The following is a 27128-nucleotide window of genomic DNA, read 5'->3' as shown; positions in this document are numbered from 1 at the left end:
CGAGGAACAGAACCAATACCAATCCGAAAATATAGTACCAAACACGAACTTAAATTGATTAAATATTCGAATTATTCAAAATTTTGTTATTTAGAAATTTGTTTAAATACGATAAATTCTATCCAAAGATTTAGGGTTTATCCCAACGGTTGCGCGAGTTATAAATTGGTTTAAATACTTGAAAATATATGTAGATAGTCAAACGTAAATATCTGAAATAGTTAAAGTATACTCAAATCACCAAACATACTTAAAATAATTATTGATTCTGTATCCAAAATTTTAAATCAAGCCAATTAAGCTTAGGTATTATGACATATGTTATTCAAATTTATAGGTAATATATTATTTTATTTATAGATTTTTAGAAATTTAAAATATATAATGATTTAAGACTTTAAAAATAATTTAAATGGGTTATCCAAACTCGAACCAAATCCGCAAAGATCCAAATCGAACTCAAACCAAAATTTAGAAACATCTTAATAGGGCTGAAATCTTTGACCCCAAAAACCCCGAAACGCAAACCGATCATAACCAAACCCGTATGGGTACCCGAAAGCCCATCCCTAGTCATTATTATATATTGTATATTGTCATCATATAATTAATCGTATTTTATACGTACCATCATATAAGTAATCATATAGTTAATAGTATTTTATATGTACCATCGTATAAATAATTACATATATTATATTTTTAAAACTTAATATGAAATATAAAAACCATAATTTGAGTTGGTATTTCAAATTGGATTTTGTATTGTATTTTTCTTATATATTGATAATATTTTTTTATAATGGTTATTGAAAAATAGTTTAGTAAAAATCTATTTTTGAATATATGTATATTTTTGAATCAATTTTTGATATAAATCAACTCTGAATTATTATTTTTATTTGAAATATGTATATAAAGTTTAAATTTTATTTTATGGTTAGTTTAGAAAAAAAAATTTTTAGACAATTAGATTGACTCATTTTTGTATATTTTAAAACTGGCCCAAATAGATATTTTCGTATAATATGACGGACTTTCAGTTTTTCTTAATAACATAAGCTTTTTACTTTTTCTTAATATTACTATCCTTGTTTCTAAACAAAACTTTTTTTTAAAAGACTACAATCCATTCCATATTTCCAAACATTCCAATTTTTTTTTAATAATCCTATTCAAATCTCCTCGCACTCCAATTGTGTACTTGAGTTTTAATAATATAGATGAAACAATCATTCATTCTATTCAGAAAAAGGAAAAGAATCATACCATATTCCATTTTAACAAGCATTGGCGAGAAAAAAAACAATCGAACGCCAAGTTGACATTTTCTTTTGATGAAACAAAATGTGCATCGAACTAGAATAAAATTAATTAAAACTCTGTGTTTTGATATAGTTAATGCATACCATCTTGATTCTTGACAGCTATATTAGACATGAATCTTACATTCTCTTTTGTTGCACATACTCAACACTATGAATGGTGACCAAAGAACGATGAGGAATAATGCATTTTGTAACATTTCTAAAAAAATCATAACTCATAAAGAATAATTTTTCTTTCTCATTTTCTACCATTCCTTTTTTTTTTATAGAGAAATAAAGAACAAACTTATTCATTGTTAAATATGGGATGAAACAACCATTCTTTTTCATTCCTGCAGTTTTATTTTTCTATGTTCATTTCCTACTCGTTCCTCTTATTTCCACTTATGTTGGGTATGTGCAACAAAAGAGAATGTAAGATTCATGTCTGTTAAGATGGTAAGCAGTAACTATATCAAAACACCGAATTTTAATTAATTTTATTCTAAACTTTTGATTTTCACGAAAAAAACTTTCAAATTAATGTTTTCTCTCACCACAAGATCTAGCCTATGCATACTACGGTGGTCAGCAAGTATTGCGTCGGTGGAAGAAGCACTTTTCTTTCTCCTCCTAGTTTTCTCTTCTACTTCGTCTTTCTCTCTTCATTGGTAACATGTGGTAACATTGATTTAGATTGAGTTAAGAATTTAACTCATAGATAACTCAAAAATGTCACCAATCATACATTAAATTTAATTTTTTGATTTCAAGTTTGAGTTATCATGTATTATGCTTGAGTTACAATTTTGATTTACACTCTTTGTAAAATTGTTAAATCAAAACTTAATGCAACATCATGACCAATCCTATGTTTTAGGATTTGAGTTACAAATATAATTAAAGCTTCTGTCTAAAATACAAGTGAAAATAATAAATCTGAAACAGTAAACTGTTATACGTTTTGGATTTTTTTTGTTTGTAAATAGAATATTATTTGTATTTCCAAAACCACCATAGCAATATCTTATTCTTATTTCTGGAAATATTTTTAACAATATTATACACTTCACATAGTTTTGTGTTAGGTAATTTTTTTATTCTCTTTCTTGTTCCTATTTTTGAATTATTTAATTATTATTTTACATAATCTTATTAGTTGTAAATTTTATTTTGATTGGAAATTTATAAATTAATTTGTTATTGATATCAGATAAATAATATCATCAGTAAGTATAGTTCTTAGAAAAATATATATTGCAACTTATATTTTGTTAATATTTATTTTTATACATATTAAAAACTATTTTTATTATTTATTTATTTTTAAATAGGTTAATATTTTTTATTAATAATAATTCATTGTTATATGCTTATACTTATATTTATTTTATTAAAAACTATACTGCAACTTGTACATCAAAAATGTTACCAGTCATCAGTTTTACTAAAATAGTAACTATAATTTTTACTGCAAAACTTACCACACAAAGTTACAGTTTTTACCACATAATTTTTATTGCAAGTTACATCGAATTGTAACACATATTGCAACTAGACTTCAATACTACATGTCACCAGTCGGAGCCATAATGTGGCATGATTAAATATGTAGATAAAATCAACTTGCAATAGATTATCTACCAATTTTAGCCTTTACTAATTTTTCATGAACAAGTATATATGTCTCTGAAAAATTATCGCATGATGATCCGAAGAATCTGAAATGATAATTTTGGTTACATTTTTTATCCTTATATATATTTCTGTTAAAATGATCTTGATCTTTTTTCGATCCACAAAGATCAAGATCAAATGAACATACCTTTTTCCGTCAAAAGAAAATATATGTGTTAAGCTACCAAGGAAGTAATAACTCCTAAGGGCACTACAAGAAAACGTGCGAGTAACGACTACCATTTACGACTACAAATGTGTAGTCTTAAATTAACTTCGACGTTACGTCTAACTTATGACTATGTTAAAGTCCGTTGTAAATTAGACGTAGTTTTGCTACTAAAAGGTTAAGTCGTAAATTGGTCGTAAACTAACTTCGCATTTACGACCACACTTTCAGGTAGTCGTAATGTGGTCGTAAATGTACGACTAAATTACATTGACAAGCTACCATCTGATTAACGACCAATTTACGAGAAACGTAGTTGCACATTCGTGGTTAAGTTATTATCAAACGTAAATATGTTATTTATTATATAATTAATGAAGTTATATATTTATATATATGTTGATGATCCAGGTTGATTATGATGATCCATTCTATCCTCAGTGGTTTCACGAATTGATATAAGGTCCGGTCGCTAAGGTCACCACAGCATCTATGTATTTCACACGAGGCTACACTTTTCACACTTACGAATATGGAGGTCGGCGAGCAACAATGAACTATGGAGTATGTGTGAAAGGTGAAACTGATTTCTATGGAATCTTACAAGAGATCATCGAAGTGGAGTTCCCCGGCCTGGTGAAGCTGAAATGCGTTCTCTTCAAATGTGACTGGTATGACCCCACCATCAATAGAGGTGTTCGGTACAGCAAGTTTGGAGTTGTTGATATAAATGCTACACGGAGGTACAAAAAATTTGAACCCTACATATTGGCATCTCAAACAGACCAAGTTTGTTTTATTCCATACCCGAGGATCAGACAATCTGGAATATCTTGGTTAGCCACTATAAAAATTACACCTCGGGGCCGAATCTTGACTGATGAACAACCGCCTTTACAAGAAGATGACATAAATGAAGTAGAAGTACATGAGCAAGTTACAAATGATATCTTACTTTTTGATCCACACAACCAGGGATATGAAGAACTTCCAGACGATGCAACAGACGAAGCCAACGAAGATGAATTTGAAGAAAATGATGAAGTGGATGATTTTTCTGATGACGAGTGATCGAGTTTGATTATGTTACAGTGTTTGTATTTTATTATATTATTAAACTCTTTTTATTGCATTACAAATAATATATAACTTATTATCATGTTTGCTCAATTATATATGAACTTAGTCGTAAAGGATTTCGTCCCACATTGGTTGTAATTTTAATTCTTCTTTACGACTATTAGTCCTTAATTGGTCGTAAATGAAAAAAATTATTTAGTCCCTAATTGGTCGTAATATTATTTGGTCCCCCATTGGTCGTAAATTTACGTCTCCTTTACGACCGCTAGTCTCTCATTGGTCGTAAATAAATACAAAACTTGAAAATAAATAAATAATAGTTGGTCAAGTTTACGACCAATGAACATCTAAAGTCGATGTAAAGTGGTCGTTACCTTACGACCAATAAACATCGACATTAGAGGTAAATTGGTCGTAAGGTTACGACTAGTGTGCAACTAATATGTCTAGTCGTAATATTACGACCAATGTGCCTCTAATAATTAATTACGACCAGCTTCTAACAACCAATCGATTTTCGAAGTTAATTGGTCGTAATGCCCATATTACGACCAACTAGCTACTAATATTGTAGTCTTTAAGGTCATGTTTTCTTGTAGTGGGGGGGGGGGGGGGGGGGAGGGGCTAGAGCAAGGCCTTGGTCTCTAACTAGAAAAGTAAATGCTTGAGCTTGAGAAGTTTCTGGCACCGCTTCGCTTAGCAGCACGATGCTTATATTGCTCTCCCACAACTCAGTTAAGAACATATAGGAGGTAGGATGGTCAGTTGGTCAGATCTAGTATTTTTTTATTGAGAAATAAATTAAGAAAAATATGTTCTTTATTATAGACCAAATTATGTATCTAATAAGAACTAACGCTGGGGCGGCCATTATATTAGTTATTTGTAATCAAAATAACTTATTTTACGTGAAAAACACTTAATAAAAATTGTACTCTAAACTACCATTTGCCAAGATACAAAATCACCACAATGTCAGTAATATCATAAGCATTATTGGAACCTAATCTTAAATTCAGTAATAAAAACCTTTCTCATCAATAAACTTGTTCATATCAATAATATATTTTATCCTATAAGATACATAAATACCAAATTATGTCTTTTCAGTTGTTCTTCAATAAAAACTCTGTAATTATTAATGGTGTAAATATGATATATTATTAATTTACCAAAAAATCAGTTTTATCATTCATATATTTTAAAAAAATATTTATGTAATTTTTTTTAAAAATCATTTTTTTTGTAATGGTTTATATATTAATCAATCTAAACTTTGGTTTTCATCTTGTTCTTGTTAGATAATTTGATGTATGTAAGATATGGATTATATAATGAAAATAAGTTTTAGATGTAAAATGATAAAAAATAAATAAAAATGTTTTGAAATGTTAATAATAATTAGCGACTGAATTAATAGTGAATAATTCTTTTTTATAATTATAAAAAACATTAATACTAATTTTTATTATATAATTTCAATGGAACCATATTTGAGCAGACCCACACAACAATGGATTTTTTTACAGTACATTATCTTATTATCTTAACAATTGTGTTATATTTTGAATCCGTCAAGTCTGAGACTCGTGCAAATTGTTACTTTTTTGTTAATTAATTTATTTAATATTAATTTATATAATTTATACTATATTTTGAAGTTATATATTTTTATTTGATTTAATTTACCAGGTGCTTACAACATTTAAATTTCAGCTAAACAATCTACAGTAGTTTTATTCTCATTTTCTATAAAATTTATTAACTTCTTAAATACAATTGAAGAAAGTCAGAAACAACTATATATATTGATCTTTCAAAGAAATTCAAAAACATTTAGTACATAATACTAGCGGCTTCTGTGGAACAGAAATTTCTATTTATTATCTAAATTTTGAATAATAGAAGTACAAAAATATTTGGAATATATAATTATAGAAGTTCTCTTCATAAAAATTCAACGGCCCCAGATACTACCAAATACAAATCTTCTCACAATCCGCTTTGGTGCTTCGGCAGTGTGTAGTGGAACTGCTTTGGTGTTTTAGAGCATGTTCCTTTGGGCTTTTTTTCCAGGTTGGCACCTGTATAAAGTTTTAAGAATAAAACAAATTAAAAGATGATGGAGTATATTAATATTAATTTAATGGTAATGATGCTAGAGGATTGGATGGAACATAAGCTATATATGACATACATTCATGAAGACTAGCAAGACAAATGAGAACAATACAAAATATAGCAAATTTTGATGCCGACATTGTAAACTTTGACAGTAAAAAAATGCTTTGTGTGTGTATTTTTGAAAACCTTACGTATGAACATATACATATATATAGGTCTTTGAAGACTATTTTAGAATTATCAAGAAAAACTGTTTTCAATTGATTGGTTAGTTTTATTTTCTTTCTATTCTAAAATATTTATGTTAAATTTTATTCAAAACATTCATTTTCGTTTTTGATACAATAAGTTAGCACCTAAAAATACCTATTAACGACAACTATATCTATATATATATATATATATATATATATATATATATATATATATATATGTTACGTTGAACGATTAATTATGTTGATAAAATCAACTAGCAATTGATTAGCTACCAATTTTAGCATTTACTAATTTCTTATCAATATCCATATATGTGAACATGTATATATGCCCCTGAAAATGTTTCACATGATAATCCGAAGAATCTGAAAATATAATTATTGGCAACTTTTATTCTCCTTATATTCTAATATATTTATGTTAAAAAGTTCCAAAATTTTCATTATATTTTTTGATAGGATATATCACCACCTAAAAGTACATCCATATATATATATATGGGTAACTTTGAAAGATTAAATATGCGGCACAACTTAAATTAGCAAGAGTAGCTACTATATTTTTTTTACTAATTTATTTTAGATGAAAAAATATAGTCTTCGATTCTTAATGGATTTATCTATATATATTATGAAAGTCGGGCATATGTTGACTGAAGTGAAATATTATTGTAGGTACTAATTTACATAACAGTTATAATTTACCAAAAAATATTTTATAGAGAAATAAATAAAGAAAAACAATTTTTTTTATTATTTGCCAAACATAGATTTCCTTAAGAAATATATATAATAATCAAAAAATTGTAAGGACTATCATAAGAGAAAATACAATATAATAAAAATTATGTATCTAATATGAACTAACGCCTAGGTAGCCATTATATAATTTATTGGATTTCAAAATGTTATATTTTACGTGAGAATTACTTAATAATAATAATAGTGCTATAAAGCACCATTTTCCAAGATAAAACATGATCACAATGTCAGTAATATCGTAAGCATTTTTTTTTTTGGAATTGAATGTTAAATTTAATTCAAAAAGAAAAAATCTTGTTACAACTATGTGTGTCCTTTCTTATGATTTCCTATTCAAAAATTTGTTAAAGAAAGAAAGGTGAAACTTTAAAGAATCCTCCCTCCCATGTAGTATTATCTGGTTGAGAACCAGAATTGTAATCCACCTTCAAGTCTCTTATCCCCCTTCTTCTGAATTATTGAAAATTTGTTTCTCATGGTCTTGTCTATCAACTTTGTTAATAGAGCATGCGGAGATGCTGTTTCACCATGTCTTCTTCTATTCTTCTCCCTCCAAATGCTTTGAATTGTAACTTGAAATAGATATCTGATGGTAAAGAGGAGGAGCTTGTCTTGACCTTCATCCATAGTGATCCTCTTGATAGCAGACCAGTTTGATGTGAACCGATCCTTTAGCACACCTCTATCAAGATTCTCCCAAATTTGCTTCGAGAATGGGCAATCAAAGAAGATATGATCAACTGTTTCCGTCAGATCTTGGCATAAAATACAGGAAGTATCAATGTTCACAGTCCATTGGACCATTATACTTCCTGTTGAAAGCCTATCTCTCATCGCAACCCAGACCATGAAAGAATACTTCGGCGTTGCATGCTTAAACCAAACAGCTTTGTGCCAATCATAGCTTTGGTGCTTTTCTCGAATAACCTGCCAAGTTTCCGCTGTTGAGAACTTACTGTTAAAATTATTATTCACATTCCTCCATAGATAGACATCTTCCTAATCTTGATTCCAGTTCTCTTTAAACTTCTCAATCTCCAACTCTACTATGTTAAGAATCATGAACCGATGATTCTTTCTTCTATGGTAACGACAATCCACAACCTTCGCATTCTCAGTTAACCCCAATTCTATACACCCTCCATTACCCAACAACTCCTTTAAGCATCCAAGAGAAGACTACTTATCATACCAAAATGAAGCCTTTTCCCCATTTCTGATATCCACCTTATATAACTCCTTTGCCTTTCCTCTATACTTTAAGATCTTTCTTCGCATCCAAGAACCCATTTGTGAGTTATCTTTTATACACCATATCGAGCTTTTACGAATGAGAGATAGTTTTATCCAGCTAACCCAAAGAGATTTAGCAGATAGAATTCTCCAGATAAGTTTCAGAACACTAACCATATTCATCTCCTTCAAGGACCTGATACCCAAACCACCCTCCTGCTTCGTTCTACACACTTCCTTCCAACTGATTTTTGTCTTCCTACCATTCATCTCCACGCCAGACCATAGAAAAGCTGAGCAGATTCTTTCTATTTATTGTATACAACCACTAGACAAATGGAAAGCTGCCATCCAGAAGTTCACCAAACTCATAATAACCGAGTTTATCAATTGAAGCCTGTCCGCATAAGATAAGAAACGCCCTGTCCAAGATCCAATCCTCTTCCCGATCTTCTCTACCAGAGGTAAAAAATCAGTAACTGTCATGTTCTTCGTTAGCAACGGAAGCCCTAAGTATCTGACAGGTAGATTACCAGAAGCAAAGGGAAAATGATTCATGATCTCTTCTTTCTTTTGATCTAAAAAACCAGCCATAAACAAGGTAGACTTTTCCAAGCTAATCTTCAGACAAGACATTCTATTAAACTCCTCAAATACTTTCAATATCCCTTCAACTGATCTTCTAGTGCGTTCAATAAACACCATTAAGTCATCTGCAAAGCATAGGTGAGTGATACCTATGTTTTTGCATTTTGGGTGGAATCCAATTAGATTTCTTGAGGCTGCTTCATCCAGCATCTTTGATAGCACATTCATGCAGATAACAAAGAAGTAGGGAGATAAAGAGAATCCTTGACGCAGACCTCTTTTGGTTTGAAAGTACCCAGCCAACTCTCCATTGACTTGAACCGATAATGAAATTGTCATAATACATAGCGAAATCCATTTAATAAACTTCTCTGGAATACCAAGCGCCTTAAGTGTGCTGAGTAGAAAGGACCATTGTACAGAATCAAACGCTTTTGATATATCAATCATCATAGCAAACCGCGGAGATATGTCTTCTCTATGATAATCTTTCACAATTTTTGTTGCCAATAGCACATTCTCCATCAATAACCTCTCCTTAATGAAAGCAGATTGATTCAGCGATATACACTTGGGCAAGACACCTTTTAACCTGTTGGCAATGAGCTTCGAAATTATCTTGTATAACACATTGCAGCATGATATTGGCCTCTAGTCCTTCATTACCTTCGCTTCTTCTGTTTAAGGAACCAGAGCCAATATGGTTGAGTTGAGTCCTTTAGGCAAGAATCCCTTGAGAAAAAAAAAGAATGGATAGCAATGGTAACATCATCCCCAATAATCTGCCAAGCCACTTTAAAGAATTCTGAAGTATACCCATCTGGCCCTGGTGACTAGTGTCCTGACATCTTAAAGAGAATTGCTTTGATCTCATCTTTTGTCACCTCCTTCACTAGCTTCTCACAATCGATCTCACTACACTGAAACCCCGATAACTCTTGCAGCCTTTCAACCGTGACCCCTTCAAAATCCTCAGGAACAGCTGTCATAAATTGTGAAAAGAAATTCTCCGCTTCAGCTTTTATTTCCTCATCAGTCTTTGCTAGTGTACCATCCACTCTCTTGACTTCTCTTATAACATTCCTCACTTCTCTAATATTTACCGCATTGTGGAAGACCCTATTATTACCATCACCCACTTCAAGCCAATGAAGCTTCGATCTTTGTTTATAAAATTCTTCCTCCAAATATGCTAGCCATTGCCACCTCTCATAAGCTGTTGCTTCTTCACGAATAGCATTGGCCAATGGCTGCTCCAGGGTGGCTTTTTGTTTCTCACATAAGACGTTCAAAGCTTCTCTAGTTCTCTTAGGCAGATCTCCTAACTTCTCCTTGCAAAGTGAACATAAAGGCTGTTTTAGAGCTTTCAGTTGTTTGGTGAGCTTGAACATAGCAGCTGTTGAGTGAAACGGTGCTTCATTACCTTTCTAATGCTCTTCCATCGAAGGAATGAATTCAGGCATCTTGGCTATACAATTTGTGAACTTAAATGGCTTCCTCTTCTTTGTTTCCTCAACATATAGCTGTATTCTACACCTCAAGTGATCTGAGCAACCACCAGGTTCAAATACACAGTAAGTTCTCGAAGAATGAAGCTAACTCTCATTTATCAACAATCTGTCCAATTTCTTACAGATTAATCCATCTTCCCTCTTATTGCACCATGTAAATCAAACCACAGTAACTAGCAACCTCTTGAAAGTCTCGCATACCCACTGGCAATCTCGGAGAAGTTTCGAACTCAGAATGCTCCTCAATATCTAATATCTCATTGAAATCCTCCATTATCATCCATTTTTATCCCTGAACATCGGTGCATCATAGTGACTTCTCAAATCATCCCATAACTCCTTCCTATCCTCCATACCATTTGCTGCATAGATAAAAGAACAAAGAAATTCCTCTTCTACTCATTCCATCAAAACTGAGCAAGTGATGATCTGACTGCTTTTGTAAACATGGCTCATCCTCTCACTCTGCTTCCAGACAACCCAAATTCTCCCCAAATTGTGATAGTCATAGTTTGTTATACTATCCCATCCAGCAAAAACTTCATTGATTATCTTACCCGCCTTTCTCTCTTTTACCCTTGTCTCAATCAAACATCCAAACTGCATATTATTGTTTCTACTCCAGTTATGAACCACCTCTTGCTTAATAGATTTGTTGAAGCCCCTTATGTTCCAGAAGAAACCCGCCATTAGTGATGCTTTCGAGAACCCCCTTGTCGTAACACCAATTTCACTTCTTTGATTTACAATTCTGAAAGGACCCGGTGATATGTCTTTGAGTTCCTAGGTAGTATCTGTCTCCCACCTTCAGAACCTGCTACCTTTGGCTTCTCAATATCGACCACCTCCTCCCCTCCAGAACCTCCTCTACTTTCATACTCCTTAACTGTTTCCTGCATTTTAACTTCCTCTCTACTTTCCTCCAAACTACTTAGAGCAGCATACCTCGAAGGAGTTATTTTTACCTGACCAAATTTTAATTCTTTCGGTGAATTCCATGGGCTCTTACTTGTTTTTTCTGCAGCATGTGTCCAACTCTCATCTTTCTCTCCCCCAACTTCCTCATTTGAAGTACTCTTCCCCAGCTTATCTACGTCTCTTGATTCCACCACAGAATACGTCTCGTTCTCATGTTGTATATCCTTCTCAACCTCCAACTTTCTACCTTCTTCCAACTCTCTAACTTCCTCCAACTCTTTTCCAACCTCTAATACTTTGACAACCTCCATTTCTTCTTTGTTTTCCTCCTTTCCTACAACATCATTTTCGTTTTCCTTTTTTCTCTCTGATATCTCCATCACTTCTTGTATTTCACCTTCCTCTATCTTTCCCATTTTACAGATTATTTCCGAGTGCCCCCATTTCCCACAGTTTATACATTTCGAAGGTAACCATGGGTATGTGAATTCAGACCATTACTTCTTCATCCCCTATTTTGAAATTCATATTCTTTGGCAGCTGCTTCGATAAGTCTGCTTTGACACACACCTTAGCCACCTCAAAGTTCGAACATGCTAACGTCTCCGGGTGCAGCTTGTCTGGTTTACCAGCCACACTAGAAATGAAACTCAATCCCTCCCATGAGTACATACTAATTGGGACCTTGCTTGGGTGAACCCATAGTGGAGTAAGCTTCCCTTCTGATTTATCAACCACTAGAGACCACTTAGAAACCACCATAGGAATTCCAGCGATGTTCCACATACCCCGCTTTACTATCTTCTCTCTTATCACCTCACTTGGAATCCTGATTCTCATCGTCACCGCATCCAATTCATAAACATCAATCTTCATCGACTTCTCACCAAACTTACAGATCTTGTATAAAATCACATAAACTTTCTCAAGGTGTGGAGCTAATTCCAGGAATCGAGCTATCACATAGTCATCCCAGAGTGGATTCGCCTTCTCAACAATCTCAGATGGGACATTTACCGACTGCTTCCCTTCCGAGATTGAGATCTCCAGATCGTAATTTTTCAATGTCTTCTTCTGTTTCGCCACCGCAACCCATGATCTTTGCATCGCCGGAACAATTTGAGCCGAAGGATCATCTTGAGTCTCCCTCGACTCCATCTCCCTCGCCGGAGAAAACCCTAGGATTTGGGAATTGCAATCACCTTATTGAAGCATTATTGAAGCCTCATCTTAAAATTCAATGAAAAAGCTTTCTCATCAATAACCTTGTTCATATCAATAATATATTGTCTCCTGTAAGATGCATAAACACCAAGTTATGTGTTTTCAGTTATTGTACAATAAAAAAATATGTAATTAGTAATGGTGTAACTATGATATATTATTTGTTTAGAAAAAAAATTAGTTTTATCATTCATATATTAAATAAATTATTTTATAACAAATAAAAAATCAATTTTTCTTGGCTTATATATTAATTAATCTAAACTTTGGCTTTCAACTTGTTCATGTTAAATAATTTGATGTATACAAGATATAGATTATATAATGCAAATGTGTTTTACAAGTAAAGTGATAAAACCATATCAAAATGTTGTGAATGGTTAAGAATAATTAGCGATTAAGTTTATGGTGGAAACATAACAATGTTTTGGTTATATTTATACAAAATTTATATATTAATTTTTATTATAAAATTTTAGTGCTTGAGAAGTCCCACACCCTTATGGATTACAGTACATTATCTTATTATCTTAAACAATTATGTTATATTTTGAATCGGTCAAGTCTGAGAATGGTGAAAATTGTTAATTTTTATGTTAATTAATTAATTTAATATGAATTTATATAATTTATAATATATTTTGAAGTGATGTATTTTTATTTTATTTAATTTACAAAGTACTTACAACATTTAAATTTCAGTTAAACAGCTACAGTGGTTTTATTCTCATTTTCTATCAAATTTATAAACTTCTTAAATACAATTGAAGGAAGTTACAACTATATATATTGATCTTTCAAAAAAATTCCAAAACATTTAGTACATAATACTAGCTGCTCCTGTGGAATATGAATTTCTATTTATTATTTAAATTTTGAATAATAGAATTATGAAAATAATTGGAATATATAATTATTGAAATTCTCTTAACGGCCCCAGATACTACCAGATACACATCTTCTCACAATCCGCTTCGGCAGTGTGTAGTGGAACTGCAACACCAAACATTCTTTGGTGTTTTAGAGCATGTTTCTTTGGCCTTTTTTTCCAGGGTAGTACCTACATAAAGTTAAAAGAATAAAACAAATTAAAACATGATGGAGTATAACAATATTAATTTAATGGTAATGATGCTAGAGGATTGGATGGAACGTAAGCTATATATGACATACATTCATGGAGACTAGCAAGAGAAATGAGAACAATATAAAATATAACAAATTTCGATGCCGACAATATAAACTTTCACAGTAAAAAAATGTTTTGTGTGTTTATTTTAGGAGACCTTACGTATGAACATATACATATATATATATAGGTCTTTCAAGACTATTTTTAGAATTATCCAGAAAAACTGCTTTCAATTGCTTGGTTAGTTTTATTTTCTGTATATCCTAAAATATTTATGTTAAATTTTATTCAAAATATTCAATTTCATTTTTGATACAATAAGTCAGCACCTAAAAATACCTTTAACGACAACCATATATATATGTAACGTTGAACGATTAAATATGTGGATAAAATAAACTACCAATAGATTTGCTACCAATTTTAGCATTTACTAATTTCATATGAATATCCTTAAAAGTGAACATGTATATATGTCCCTGAAAATTGTTCGCATGGTAATCCGAATAATTTGAAAATAAAATTATTATTAACTTTTATTCTCCTTATATTCTAATATATTTATGTTAAAAAGTTCCAAAATTTTCATTTTATTTTTTGATAGGATATATCACCACCTAAAAGTACAGCCATATGTTTATATATATGGGTAACTTTGAAAGCTTAAAGATGCGGCCAAATTAAATTAGCAAAGAGTAGCTACTATATTTTTTTTTACGAATTTATTTTAGATGGAAAAATAGAGTCTTCGATTTTTAATGGATTTATCTATATATATTATGAAAGTCGGGCGTATACTGATTGAAGTGAAATGTTATTGTAGGTACTAATTTACTTAACAGTTCTAATTTACCAAAAAGTATTATTATGGTGAAATAAATAAAAAATATTTTTATTATTATTTTCCAAACATAGATATACGTAAGAAATATATATGATAATCAAAATATTGTAAGGACTATCATAAGAGAAAAACAAAATAATAAAAATTATGTATCTAATATGAACTAACGCCTAGGTAGCCATTATATTATTTATTGGTTTTCAAAATGACATATTTTAGGTGAGAATAATTTAATAATAATAGTGCTATAAACCACCATTTTCCAAGATAAAACATGATCACAATGTCAGTAATATCGTAAGCATTATTGAACCCTCATGGTTAAATTCAATGAAAAACATTTCTCATAAATAACCTTGTTCATATCAATAATATATTGTTTCATAAGATGCATAAACACCAAGTTATGTGTTTTCAGTTATTGTAGAATATAAATTATGTAATTAGTAATGGTGTAAATATGATATATTATTTGTTTAGAAAAAAAATCAGTTTTGTCATTCATATATTAAATAAATTATTTATGTCAAATAAAAAAATCATTTTTTCTTCGCTTATATATTAATTAATCTTAACTTTGGCTTTCAACTTTTTCTTCTTAAATAATTTGATGTATATAAGATATGGATTATATAATGCAAATGTTTTTTACAAGTAAAGTGATAAAACCATATCACAATGTTGTGAATGGTTAAGAATAATTAGCGATTAAGTTCATGGTGAAAAAACAATGTTTTGGTTATATTTATACAAAATTTTTATATTAGTTTTTATTATAAAATTTTAGTGTTTGAGAAGACCCACACCCTTATGGATTACAGTACATTATCTTATTATCTTAAACAATTGTGTTATATTTTGAATCGGTCAAGACCGAGAATGGTGAAAATTGTTAAATATTGTCTTAATTAATTACTTTATATAAATTATAATATATTTTGAAGTGATGTATTTTTATTTTATTTAATTTACAAAGTACATACAACATTTAAATTTCAGTTAAACAGGTACAATGGTTTTATTCTCATTTTCTATAAAATTTATAAACTTCTCAAATACAATTGAAGAAAGTTAGAAAGACAACTATATATATATATTGATCTTTCAAAGAAATTCCAAAACATTTAGTACATAATACTAGCTGCTCCTGTGGAATAGGAATTTCTATTTATTATTTAAATTTTGAATAATAGAATTATGAAAATAAGTGGAATATATAATTATTGAAATTCTCTTTGATAAAATTCAACGGCCCCAGATACTACCAGATACATATCTTCTCACAATCTGCCTTGGTGCTTCGGCAGTGTGTAGTGGAACTGCAACACCAAACATTCTTTGGTGTTTTAGAGCATGTTCCTTTGGGCTTTTTTTCCGGGTTGGCACCTGCAGAAAGTTTAAAGAATAAAACAAAATTAAAAGATGATGGAGTATATTAATATTAATTTAATGGTAATGATGCTAGAGGATTGGATGGAACATATGCTATATAGACATACATTCATGAAGACTAGCAAGACAAATGAGAACAATACAAAATATAGCAAATTTCGATGCCGACATTGTAAACTTTCACAGTAAAAAAATGCTTTGTGTGTGTATTTTAGGAAACCTTACGTATGAACATATACATATATATAGGTCTTTGATGACTATTTTTAGAATTATCCAGAAAAACTGTTTTCAATTGATTGGTTAGTTTTATTTTCTTTATATCCTAAAATATTTTTGTTAAATTTTATTTAAAATATTCATTTTCGTTTTTGATACAATAAGTCAGCACCTAAAAATACCTATTAACGACAACCATATATATATATGTAACGTTGAACGATTAAATATGTGGATAAAATAAACTACCAATAGATTAGCTACCAATTTTAGCATTTACTAATTTCTTATCGATATCCTTATATGTGAACATGTATATATGTACCTGAAAATGTTTCGCATGATAATCCGAAGAATCTGAAAATATAGTTATTGGTTACTTTTATTATCCTTTTACTTTAATAAATTTATGTTAAAAAGTTCCAAAATTTTCATTTTATTTTTTGATAGGATATATCACCACCTAAAAGTACAGCCATATGTATATATATATGGGTAACTTTAAAAGCTAAAGATGCAGCCAAATTAAATTAGCAAAGAGTAGCTACTATATTTTTTTTTTCTAATTTATTTTAGATGGAAAAATAGAGTCTTCGATTCTTAATGGATTCATCTATATATATTATGAAAGTCGGACATATAATGATTGAAGTGAAATGTTATTGTAGGTACTAATTTACTTAACAGTTCTAATTTACCAAAAAGTATTTTTATGGTGAAATAAATAAAGAAAAATATTTTTATTATTATTTTCCAAACATAGATATACGTAGGAAATATATATGATAATCAAAATATTGTAAGGACTATCATAAGAGAAAAAAAAATTATGTATCTAATATGAACTAACGCCTAGGTAGCCATTATATTATTTATTGTTTTCAAAATGACATATTTTACGTGAGAATAATTTAATAATAATAATAGTGCTATAAACCACCGTTTTCCAAGATAAAACATGATCGCAATGTCAGTAATATCGTAAGCATTATTGAAGCCTCATGGTTAAATTCAATGAAAAACCTTTCTCATTAATAACTTTGTTCATAACAATAATATATTGTTTCATCTAAGATACATAAACACCAAGTTATGTGTTTTCAGTTATTGTAAAATAAAAAATTATGTAATTAGTAATGGTGTAAATATGATATATTATTTGTTTAGAAAAAAATCAGTTTTGTCATTCAAATATTAAATAAATTATTTATGTCAAATAAAAAATAATTTTTCTTGGCTTATGTATTAATTAATCTTAACTTTGGGTTTCAACTTTTTTTTGTTAAATAATTTGATGTATATAAGTTATGGATTATATAGTGCATATGTGTTTTACAAGTAAAGTGATAAAACCATATCAAAATGTTGTGAATGGTTAAGAATAATTAGCGATTAAGTTCATGGTGGAAACAAAACAATGTTTTGGTTATATTTATAAAAAATTTATATATTAACTTTTATTATAAAATTTTAGTGTTTGAGAAGACCCACACCCTTATGGATTACAGAACGTTATCTTATTATCTTAAACAATTGTGTTATATTTTGAATCGGTCAAATCCGAGAATGGTGAAAATTGTTAATTTATGTGTTAATTAATTAATTTATATAATTTATAATATATTTTGAAGTGATGTATTTTTATTTAATTTAATTTACAAAGTACTTACAACATTTAAATTTCAGTTAAACAGGTACAGTGGTTTTATTCTCATTTTCTATAAAATTTATAAACTTCTTAAATAAAATTGAAGAAAGTTACAACTATATATATTGATCTTTCAAAGAAATTCCAAAACATTTAGTACATAATACTAGCTGCTCCTGTGGAATAGGAATTTCTATTTATTCTTTAAATTTTGAATAATAGAATTATGAAAATAATTGAAATATATAATTATTGAAATTCTCTTTGGTAAAACTCAACGGCCCCATATACTACCAGATACACATCTTCTCACAATCTGCTTTGGTGCTTCGGCAGTGTGTAGTGGAACTGCAACACCAAACATTATTTGGTGTTTTAGAGCATGTTCCTTTGGGCTTTCTTTCCGGGTTGACACCTGCAGAAAGTTTAAAGAATAAAACAAAATTAAAAGATGATGGAGTATATTAATATTAATTTAATGGTAATGATGCTAGAGGATTGGATGGAACATATGCTATATATGACATACATTCATGAAGACTAGCAAGACAAATGAGAACAATACAAAATATAGCAAATTTCGATGCCGACATTGTAAACTTTCACAGTAAAAAATTGCTTTTTGTGTGTATTTTAGGAAACCTTACGTATGAACATATACATATATATAGGTCTTTGAGGACTATTTTTAGAATTATCCAGAAAAACTGTTTTCAATTGATTGGTTAGTTTTATTTTCTTTATATCCTAAAATATTTTTGTTAAATTTTATTTAAAATATTCATTTTCGTTTTTGATACAATAAGTCAGCACTTAAAAATACCTATTAACGACAACCATATATATATATATGTAACGTTGAACGATTAAATATGTGGATAAAATAAACTAGCGATAGATTAGCTACCAATTTTAGCATTTACTAATTTCTTATCGATATCCTTATATGTGAAGATGTATATATGTCCCTGAAAATGTTTCGTATGATAATCCGAAGAATCTGAAAATATAATTATTGGTTACTTTTATTCTCCTTATATTTTAATATATTTATGTTAAAAAGTTCCAAAATTTTCATTTTATTTTTTTGATAGGATATATCACCACCTAAAAGTACAGCCATATGTAAATATATATGGGTAACTTTAAAAGCTTAAAGATGCGGCCAAATTAAATTAGCAAAGAGTAGCTACTATATTTTTTTTTTACTAATTTATTTTAGATGGAAAAATAGAGTCTTCGATTCTTAATGGATTTATCTATATATATTATGAAAGTCGGGCATATACTGATTGAAGTTAAAAGTTATTGTAGGTACTAATTTACTTAAAAGTTCTAATTTACCAAAAAGTATTTTTATGGTGAAATAAATAAAGAAAAATATTTTTATTATTATTTTCCAAACATAGATATACGTAAGAATTATATATGATAATTAAAATATTGTAAGGACTATCATAAGAGAAAAAAATAATAATTAAAGTTATGTTTCTAATATGAACTAACGCCTATGTAGCCATTATATTATTTATTAGTTTTCAAAATGACATATTTTACGTGAGAATAATTTAATAATAATAATAGTGCTATAAACCACCATTTTCCAAGATAAAACATGATCACAATGTCAGTAATATCGTAAGCATTATTGAAGCCTCATGGTTAAATTCAATGAAAAACCTTTCTCATTAATAACCTTGTTCATAACAACAATATATTGTTTCATGTAAGATGCATATTACATGAACTAAAAATTATGTGTTTTCAGTTATTGTATAAATAACTGAAAATTATGTTATTAGTAATGGTGTAAATATGATATATTATTTGTTTAGAATAAAAATCAGTTTTGTCTTTCATATATTAAATAAATTATTTATGTCAAATAAAAAATCATTTTTTCTTGGCTTATATATTAATTAATCTTACCTTTGGCTTTCAACTTTTTCTTGTTAAATAATTTGATGTATATAAGATATGGATTATATAATGCAAATGTGTTTTACAAGTAAAGTGATAAAACCATATCAAAATGTTGTGAATGGTTAAGCATAATTAGCGATTAAGTTCATGGTGGAAACAAAACAATGTTTTGGTTATATTTATAAAAAAATTATATATTAATTTTTATTATAAAATTTTAGTGTTTGAGAAGACCTACACCCTTATGGATTACAGTACATTATCTTATTATCTTAAACAATTGTGTTATATTTTGAATCGGCCAAGTCCGAGAATGGTGAAAATTGTTAATTTTTGTGTTAATTAATTAATTTATATAATTTATAATATATTTTGAAGTGATGTATTTTTATTTTATTTAATTTACAAAGTACTTACAACATTTAAATTTCAGTTAAACAGGTACAGTGGTTTTATTCTCATTTTCTATAAAATTTATAAACTTCTTAAATAAAATTGAAGAAAGTTACAACTATATATATTGATCTTACAAAGAAATTCCAAAACATTTAGTACATAATACTAGCTGCTCCTGTGGAATAGGAATTTCTATTTATTCTTTAAATTTTGAATAATAGAATTATGAAAATAATGGGAATATATAATTATTGAAATTCTCTTTGGTAAAATTCAACGGCCCCAGATACTACCAGATACACATCTTCTCACAATCCGCTTTGGTGCTTCGGCAGTGTGTAGTGGAACTGCAACACCAAACATTCTTTGGTGTTTTAGAGCATGTTCCTTTGGGCTTTTTTTCGGGGTTGGCACCTGCAGAAAGTTTAAAGAATAAAACAAAATTAAAAGATGATGGAGTATATTAATATTAATTTAATGGTAATGATGCTAGAGGATTGGATGGAACATATGCTATATATGACATACATTCATGAAGACTAGCAAGACAAATGAGAACAATACAAAATATAGCAAATTTCGATGTCGACATTGTAAACTTTCACAGTAAAAAAATGCTTTGTGTGTGTATTTAAGGAAACCTTACGTATGAACATATACATATATATGGGTCTTTGAAGACTATTTTTAGAATTATCCAGAAAAACTGTTTTCAATTTGATTGGTTAGTTTTATTTTCTTTATATGCTAAAATATTTATGTTAAATTTTATTTAAAATATTCATTTTTTTTGATACAATAAGTCAGCACCTAAAAATACCTATTAACGACAACCATATATATATATATATATATATATATGTAACGTTGAACGATTAAATATGTGGATAAAATAAACTAGCGATAGATTAGCTACCAATTTTAGCATTTACTAATTTCTTATCGATATCCTTATATGTGAACATGTATATATGTTCCTGAAAATGTTTCGCATGATAATCCGAAGAATCTGAAAATATAATTATTGGTTACTTTTATTCTCCTTATATTTTAATATATTTATGTTAAAAAGTTTCAAAATTTTCATTTTATTTTTTGATAGGATATATCACCACCTAAAAGTACAGCCATATGTATATATATATGGGTAACTTTAAAAGCTTAAAGATGCGGCCAAATTAAATTAGCAAAGAGTAGCTACTATATTATTTTTACTAATTTATTTTAGATGGAAAAATAGAGTCTTCGATTCTTAATGGATTCATCTATATATATTATGAAAGTCGGACATATAATGATTGAAGTGAAATGTTATTGTAGGTACTAATTTACTTAACATTTCTAATTTACCAAAAAGTATTTTTATGGTGAAATAAATAAAGAAAAATATTTTTATTATTATTTTCCAAACATAGATATACGTAAGAAATAAATATGATAATAAAAATATTGTAAGGACTATCATAAGAGAAAAACAGAATAATAAAAATTATGTATCTGATATGAACTAACGCCTAGGTAGCCATTATATTATTTATTGTTTTCAAAATGACATATTTTACGTGAGAATAATTTAATAATAATAATAGTGCTATAAACCACCATTTTCCAAGATAAAACATAATCACAATGTCATTAATATCGTAAGCATTATTGACGCCTCATGGTTAAATTCAATGAAAAACCTTTCTCATTAATAACCTTGTTCATAACAATAATATATTGTTTCATGTAAGATGCATAAACACCAAGTTATGTGTTTTCAGTTATTGTAAAATAAAAATTATGTAATTAGTAATGGTGTAAATATGATATATTATTTGTTTAGAAAAAAATCAGTTTTGTCATTCATATATTAAATAAATTATTTATGTCAAATAAAAAATCATTTTTTCTTGGCTTATATATTAATTAATCTTAACTTTGGCTTTCAACTTTTTCTTGTTAAATAATTTGATGTATATAAGATATGGATTATATAATGCAAATGTGTTTTACAAGTAAAGTGATAAAACCATATCAAAATGTTGTGAATGGTTAAGAATAATTAGAGATTAAGTTCATGGTGGAAACAAAACAATGTTTTGGTTATATTTATAAAAAAAATTATATATTAATTTTTATTATAAAATTTTAGTGTTTGAGAAGACCCACACCCTTATGGATTACAGTACATTATCTTATTATCTTAAACAATTGTGTTATATTTTGAATCGGTCAAGTCCGAGAATGGTGAAAATTGTTAATTTTTGTGGTAATTAATAAATTTATATAATTTATAATATATTTTGAAGTTATGTATTTTTATTTTATTTAAGTTACAAAGTACTTACAACATTTAAATTTCAGTTAAACAGGTACAGTGGTTTTATTCTCATTTTCTATAAAATTTGTAAACTTCTTAAATAAAATTGAAGAAAGTTACAACTATATATATTGATCTTTCAAAGAAATTCCAAAACATTTAGTACATAATACTAGCTGCTCCTGTGGAATAGGAATTTCTATTTATTCTTTAAATTTTGAATGATAGATTTATGAAAATAATTGGAATATATAATTATTGAAATTCTTTTTGGTAAAATTCAACGGCCCCAGATACTACCAGATACACATCTTCTCACAATCCGCTTTGGTGCTTCGGCAGTGTGTAGTGGAACTGCAACACCAAACATTCTTTGGTGTTTTAGAGCATGTTCCTTTGGGCTTTTTTTCCGGGTTGGCACCTGCAGAAAGTTTAAAGAATAAAACAAAATTAAAAGATGATGGAGTATATTAATATTAATTTAATGGTAATGATGCTAGAGGATTGGATGGAACATATGCTATATATGACATACATTCATGAAGACTAGCAAGACAAATGAGAACAATACAAAATATAGCAAATTTCGATGTCGACATTGTAAACTTTCACAGTAAAAAAATGCTTTGTGTGTGTATTTTAGGAAATCTTACGTATGAACATATACATATATATAGGTCTTTGAAGACTATTTTTAGAATTATCCAGAAAAACTGTTTTCAATTGATTGGTCAGTTTTATTTTCTTTATATCCTAAAATATTTATGTTAAATTTTATTTAAAATATTCATTTTCGTATTTGATACAATAAGTCAGCACCTAAAAATAACTATTAACGACAACCATATATAAATATGTAACGTTGAACGATTAAATATGTGGATAAAATAAACTACCAATAGATTTGCTACCAATTTTAGCATTTACTAATTTCATATGAATATCCTTAAAAGTGAACATGTATATATGTCCCTGAAAATGTTTCGCATGATAATCTGAATAATCTGAAAATATAATTATTGGTAACTTTTATTCTCCTTATATTATAATATATTAAAACATATTTATTGTAATATATTATATTTATTATAATATAGTTATTGTTTCATGTAAGATGCATAAACACCAAGTTATGTACTTTCACTTATTGTACAATAAAAATTATGTAATTAGTAATGGCGTAAATATGATACATTATTTGTTTAGCAAAAATTTAGTTTTATCCTTCATATATTAAATAAATTATTTTTTGTCAAATTAAATATCAATTTTTTCTTGGCTTATATATTAATTAATCTAAACTTTCGCCCTTAACTTGTACTTGTTAAATAATTATATATATATAAGATATGGATTATATATTGCAAATGTGTTTTACAAATTATATGATAAAATGTTGTGAATGGCTAAGAATAATTAGCGATTCAGTTCAAGGTGAAAACAAAATAATGTTTTGTTTACATTTATACAAAATTTATCTATTAATTTTTATTATAAAACTTTAGTGGGACCATATTGAGAAGACCCACACCGTTTTGGATTGTTTTTTACAGTATATTATCTTATTATCCTAAACAATTGTGTTATATTTTGAATCAGTCAAGTCCGAGAATGGTTAAAATTGTTATTTTTGTGTTAATTAATTTATTTAATATTAATTTATATAGTTTATAATATATTTTGAAGTTATGCATTTTATTTTATTTCATTTACAAAGTACTTACAACACTTAAATTTCAGTTAAACAGCTACAGTGGTTTTATTCTCATTTTCTATAAAATTTATAAACTTCTTAAATACAATTGAAGAAAGTTAGAAAGACAACTATTTATATTGATCTTTCAAAGAAATTCCAAAACATTTAGTACATAATACTAACTGCTTCTGTGGAATAGGAATTTCTATTTATTATTTAAATTTTGAATAATAGAAGTATGAAAATAATTGAAATATATAATTATTGAAATTCTCTTCAGAAAAATTCAACGGCCCCAGATACTACCAGATACAAATCTTCTCACAATCCGCTTTGGTGCTTCGGCAGTGTGTAGTGGAACTGCAACACCAAACATTCTTTGGTGTTTTAGAGCATGTTCCTTTGGACTTTTTTTTCAGGTTGGCACCTGCATAAAGTTTAAACAATAAAAAAAATTAAAAAGATGATGGAGTATATTAATATTAATTTAATGGTAACGATGGTAGATTATTGGATGGAACGTAAGCTATATATGACATACATTCATAAAGATTAACAAGACAAATTAGAACAATACAAAATATAGCAAATTTCGATGCCGACATTGTAAGCCTTCACAGTAAAAAAATGCTTTGTGTGTTTATTTTAGGAAACCTTAGGTATGAACATATACATATATATAGTTCTTTGAAGACTATTTTTAGAAGTATCCATAAAAATTGTTTTAAATTGATTGGTTATTTTTATTTTCTTTATATCCTAAAATATTTATGTTAAATTTTATTCAAAACATTCATTTTTCGTTTTTGATACAATAAGTCAGTACCTAAAAATACCTATTAACGACAATCATATATATATGTAACGTTGAACGATTAAATATGTGGATAAAATAAACTAGCAATAGATTAACTACCAGTTTTAGCATTTACTATTTTTTTTATCGATATCCTTATATGTGAACATGTATATATGTCCCTGAAAATGTTTCGTATGATAATCCGAAGAATCTGAAAATATAATTATTGGTAACTTTTATTCTCCTTATATTCTAATATATTTATGTTAAAAAGTTCCAAAATTTTCATTTTATTTTTTGATAGGATATATCACCACGTAAAAGTACATCCATATGTATATATATATATAAATATATATGGGTAACTTTGAAAGATTAAACATGCGGCCAAATTAAATTAGCAAAGAGTAGCTAATATATATATATATTTTTACTAATTTATTTTAGATGAAAAAATAGAGTCTTCGATTCTAAATGGATTTATCTATATATATTATGAAAGTGAGGCATTTGCTGATTGAAGTGAAATATTATTGTAGGTACTAATTTACTTGACAGTTCTAATTTATCAAAAAGTATTTTTATGGCGAAATAAATAAAGAATTTTTTTATTATTATTTGCCAAACACAGATTTCCGTAAGAAATCTATATAATAATCAAAATATTGTAAAGACTATCATAAGGAAAAATACAATAGACTAAAAATTATGTATCTATTATGAACTAACGCCTAGGTAGCCATTATATTATTTATTGGTTTTCAAAATGACATATTTTATGTGAGAATTACTTAATAATAATAATAGTGCTATAAACAACCATTTTCCAAGATAAAACAGGATCACAATGTCAGTAATATTGTATGCATTATTGAAGCCTCATCTTTAAATTCAATGAAAACCCTTTCTCATCAATAACCTTGTTGATATCAATAATATATTGTTTCCTGTAAGATGCATAAACACCAAGTTATGTCTTTTCAGTTATTGTACAATAAAATTTATGTAATTAGTAGTGGTGTAAGTATGATATATTATTTGTTTAGCAAAAATTTAGTTTGATCATTCATATATTAAATAAATTATTTTATGTCAAATAAAAAATCATATTTTTCTTGGCTTATATATTAATTAATCTAAACTTTCGCTTTCAACTTGTTCTTGTTAAATAATTTGATGTATATAAGATATGGATTATATAATGCAAATGTGTTTTACAAGTAAAATGATAAAACAATATCAAAATGTTGTGAATGGCTAAGAATAATTAGCGATTGAGTTCATGGTGAAAACAAAATAATGTTTTGCTTACATTTATACAAAATTTATCTATTAATTTTTATTATAAAATTTTAGTGGGACCATATTTGAGAAGACCCACACCCTTATGGATTATTTTTAACCGTATATTATCTTATTATCTTAAACAATTGTGTTATATTTTGAATCGGTCAAGTCTGAGAATGGTGAAAATTGTTATTTTTTATTAATTAATTTATTTAATATTAATTTATATAATTTATAATATGTTTTGAAGTTATATATTTTTATTTAATTTAATTTACAAAGTACTTACAACATTTAAATTTCAGTTAAACAGCTACAGTAGTTTATTCCCCTTTTCTATAAAATTTATAAACTTCTTAAATACAATTGAAGAAAGTTAGAAAGACAACTCTATATATTGATCTTTCAAAGAAATTCTAAAACATTTAGTACATAATACTACCTGCTCCTGTAGAATAGGAATTTCTATTTATTATTTAAATTTGAATAATAGAAATATGAAAATAATTGGAACATATAATTATAAAAATTCTCTTTGGTAAAAATTCAACGGCCCCAGATACTACCAGATACAAATCTTCTCACAATCCTCTTTGGTGCTTTGGCAGTGTGTAGTGGAACTGCAACACCAAATATTCTTTGGTGTTTTAGAGCATGTTCCTTTGGGTGTTTTCCCAAG

General features: G+C 28.1%; 1 long non-coding RNA gene across 1 annotated transcript; it reads right to left on the bottom strand.

Moving 5' to 3' along the window:
• Window positions 1-6092: 6092 nt before the first annotated feature.
• LOC103840020 lies at window positions 6093-13728 on the bottom strand. Its single transcript, XR_627523.3, has 2 exons — window positions 6431-13728; window positions 6093-6317 (listed from the first exon to the last, which is right to left on the bottom strand). It is a non-coding gene; the product is annotated as an uncharacterized LOC103840020 (long non-coding RNA).
• Window positions 13729-27128: the final 13400 nt, after the last annotated feature.

Source organism: Brassica rapa, chromosome A09, assembly GCF_000309985.2.
Source record: "Brassica rapa cultivar Chiifu-401-42 chromosome A09, CAAS_Brap_v3.01, whole genome shotgun sequence".
Classification (NCBI taxonomy): Eukaryota; Viridiplantae; Streptophyta; class Magnoliopsida; order Brassicales; family Brassicaceae; genus Brassica; species Brassica rapa.
Note: the sequence above shows the minus strand (reverse complement) of the source record. Positions and strands in the feature narration are given on the sequence as shown.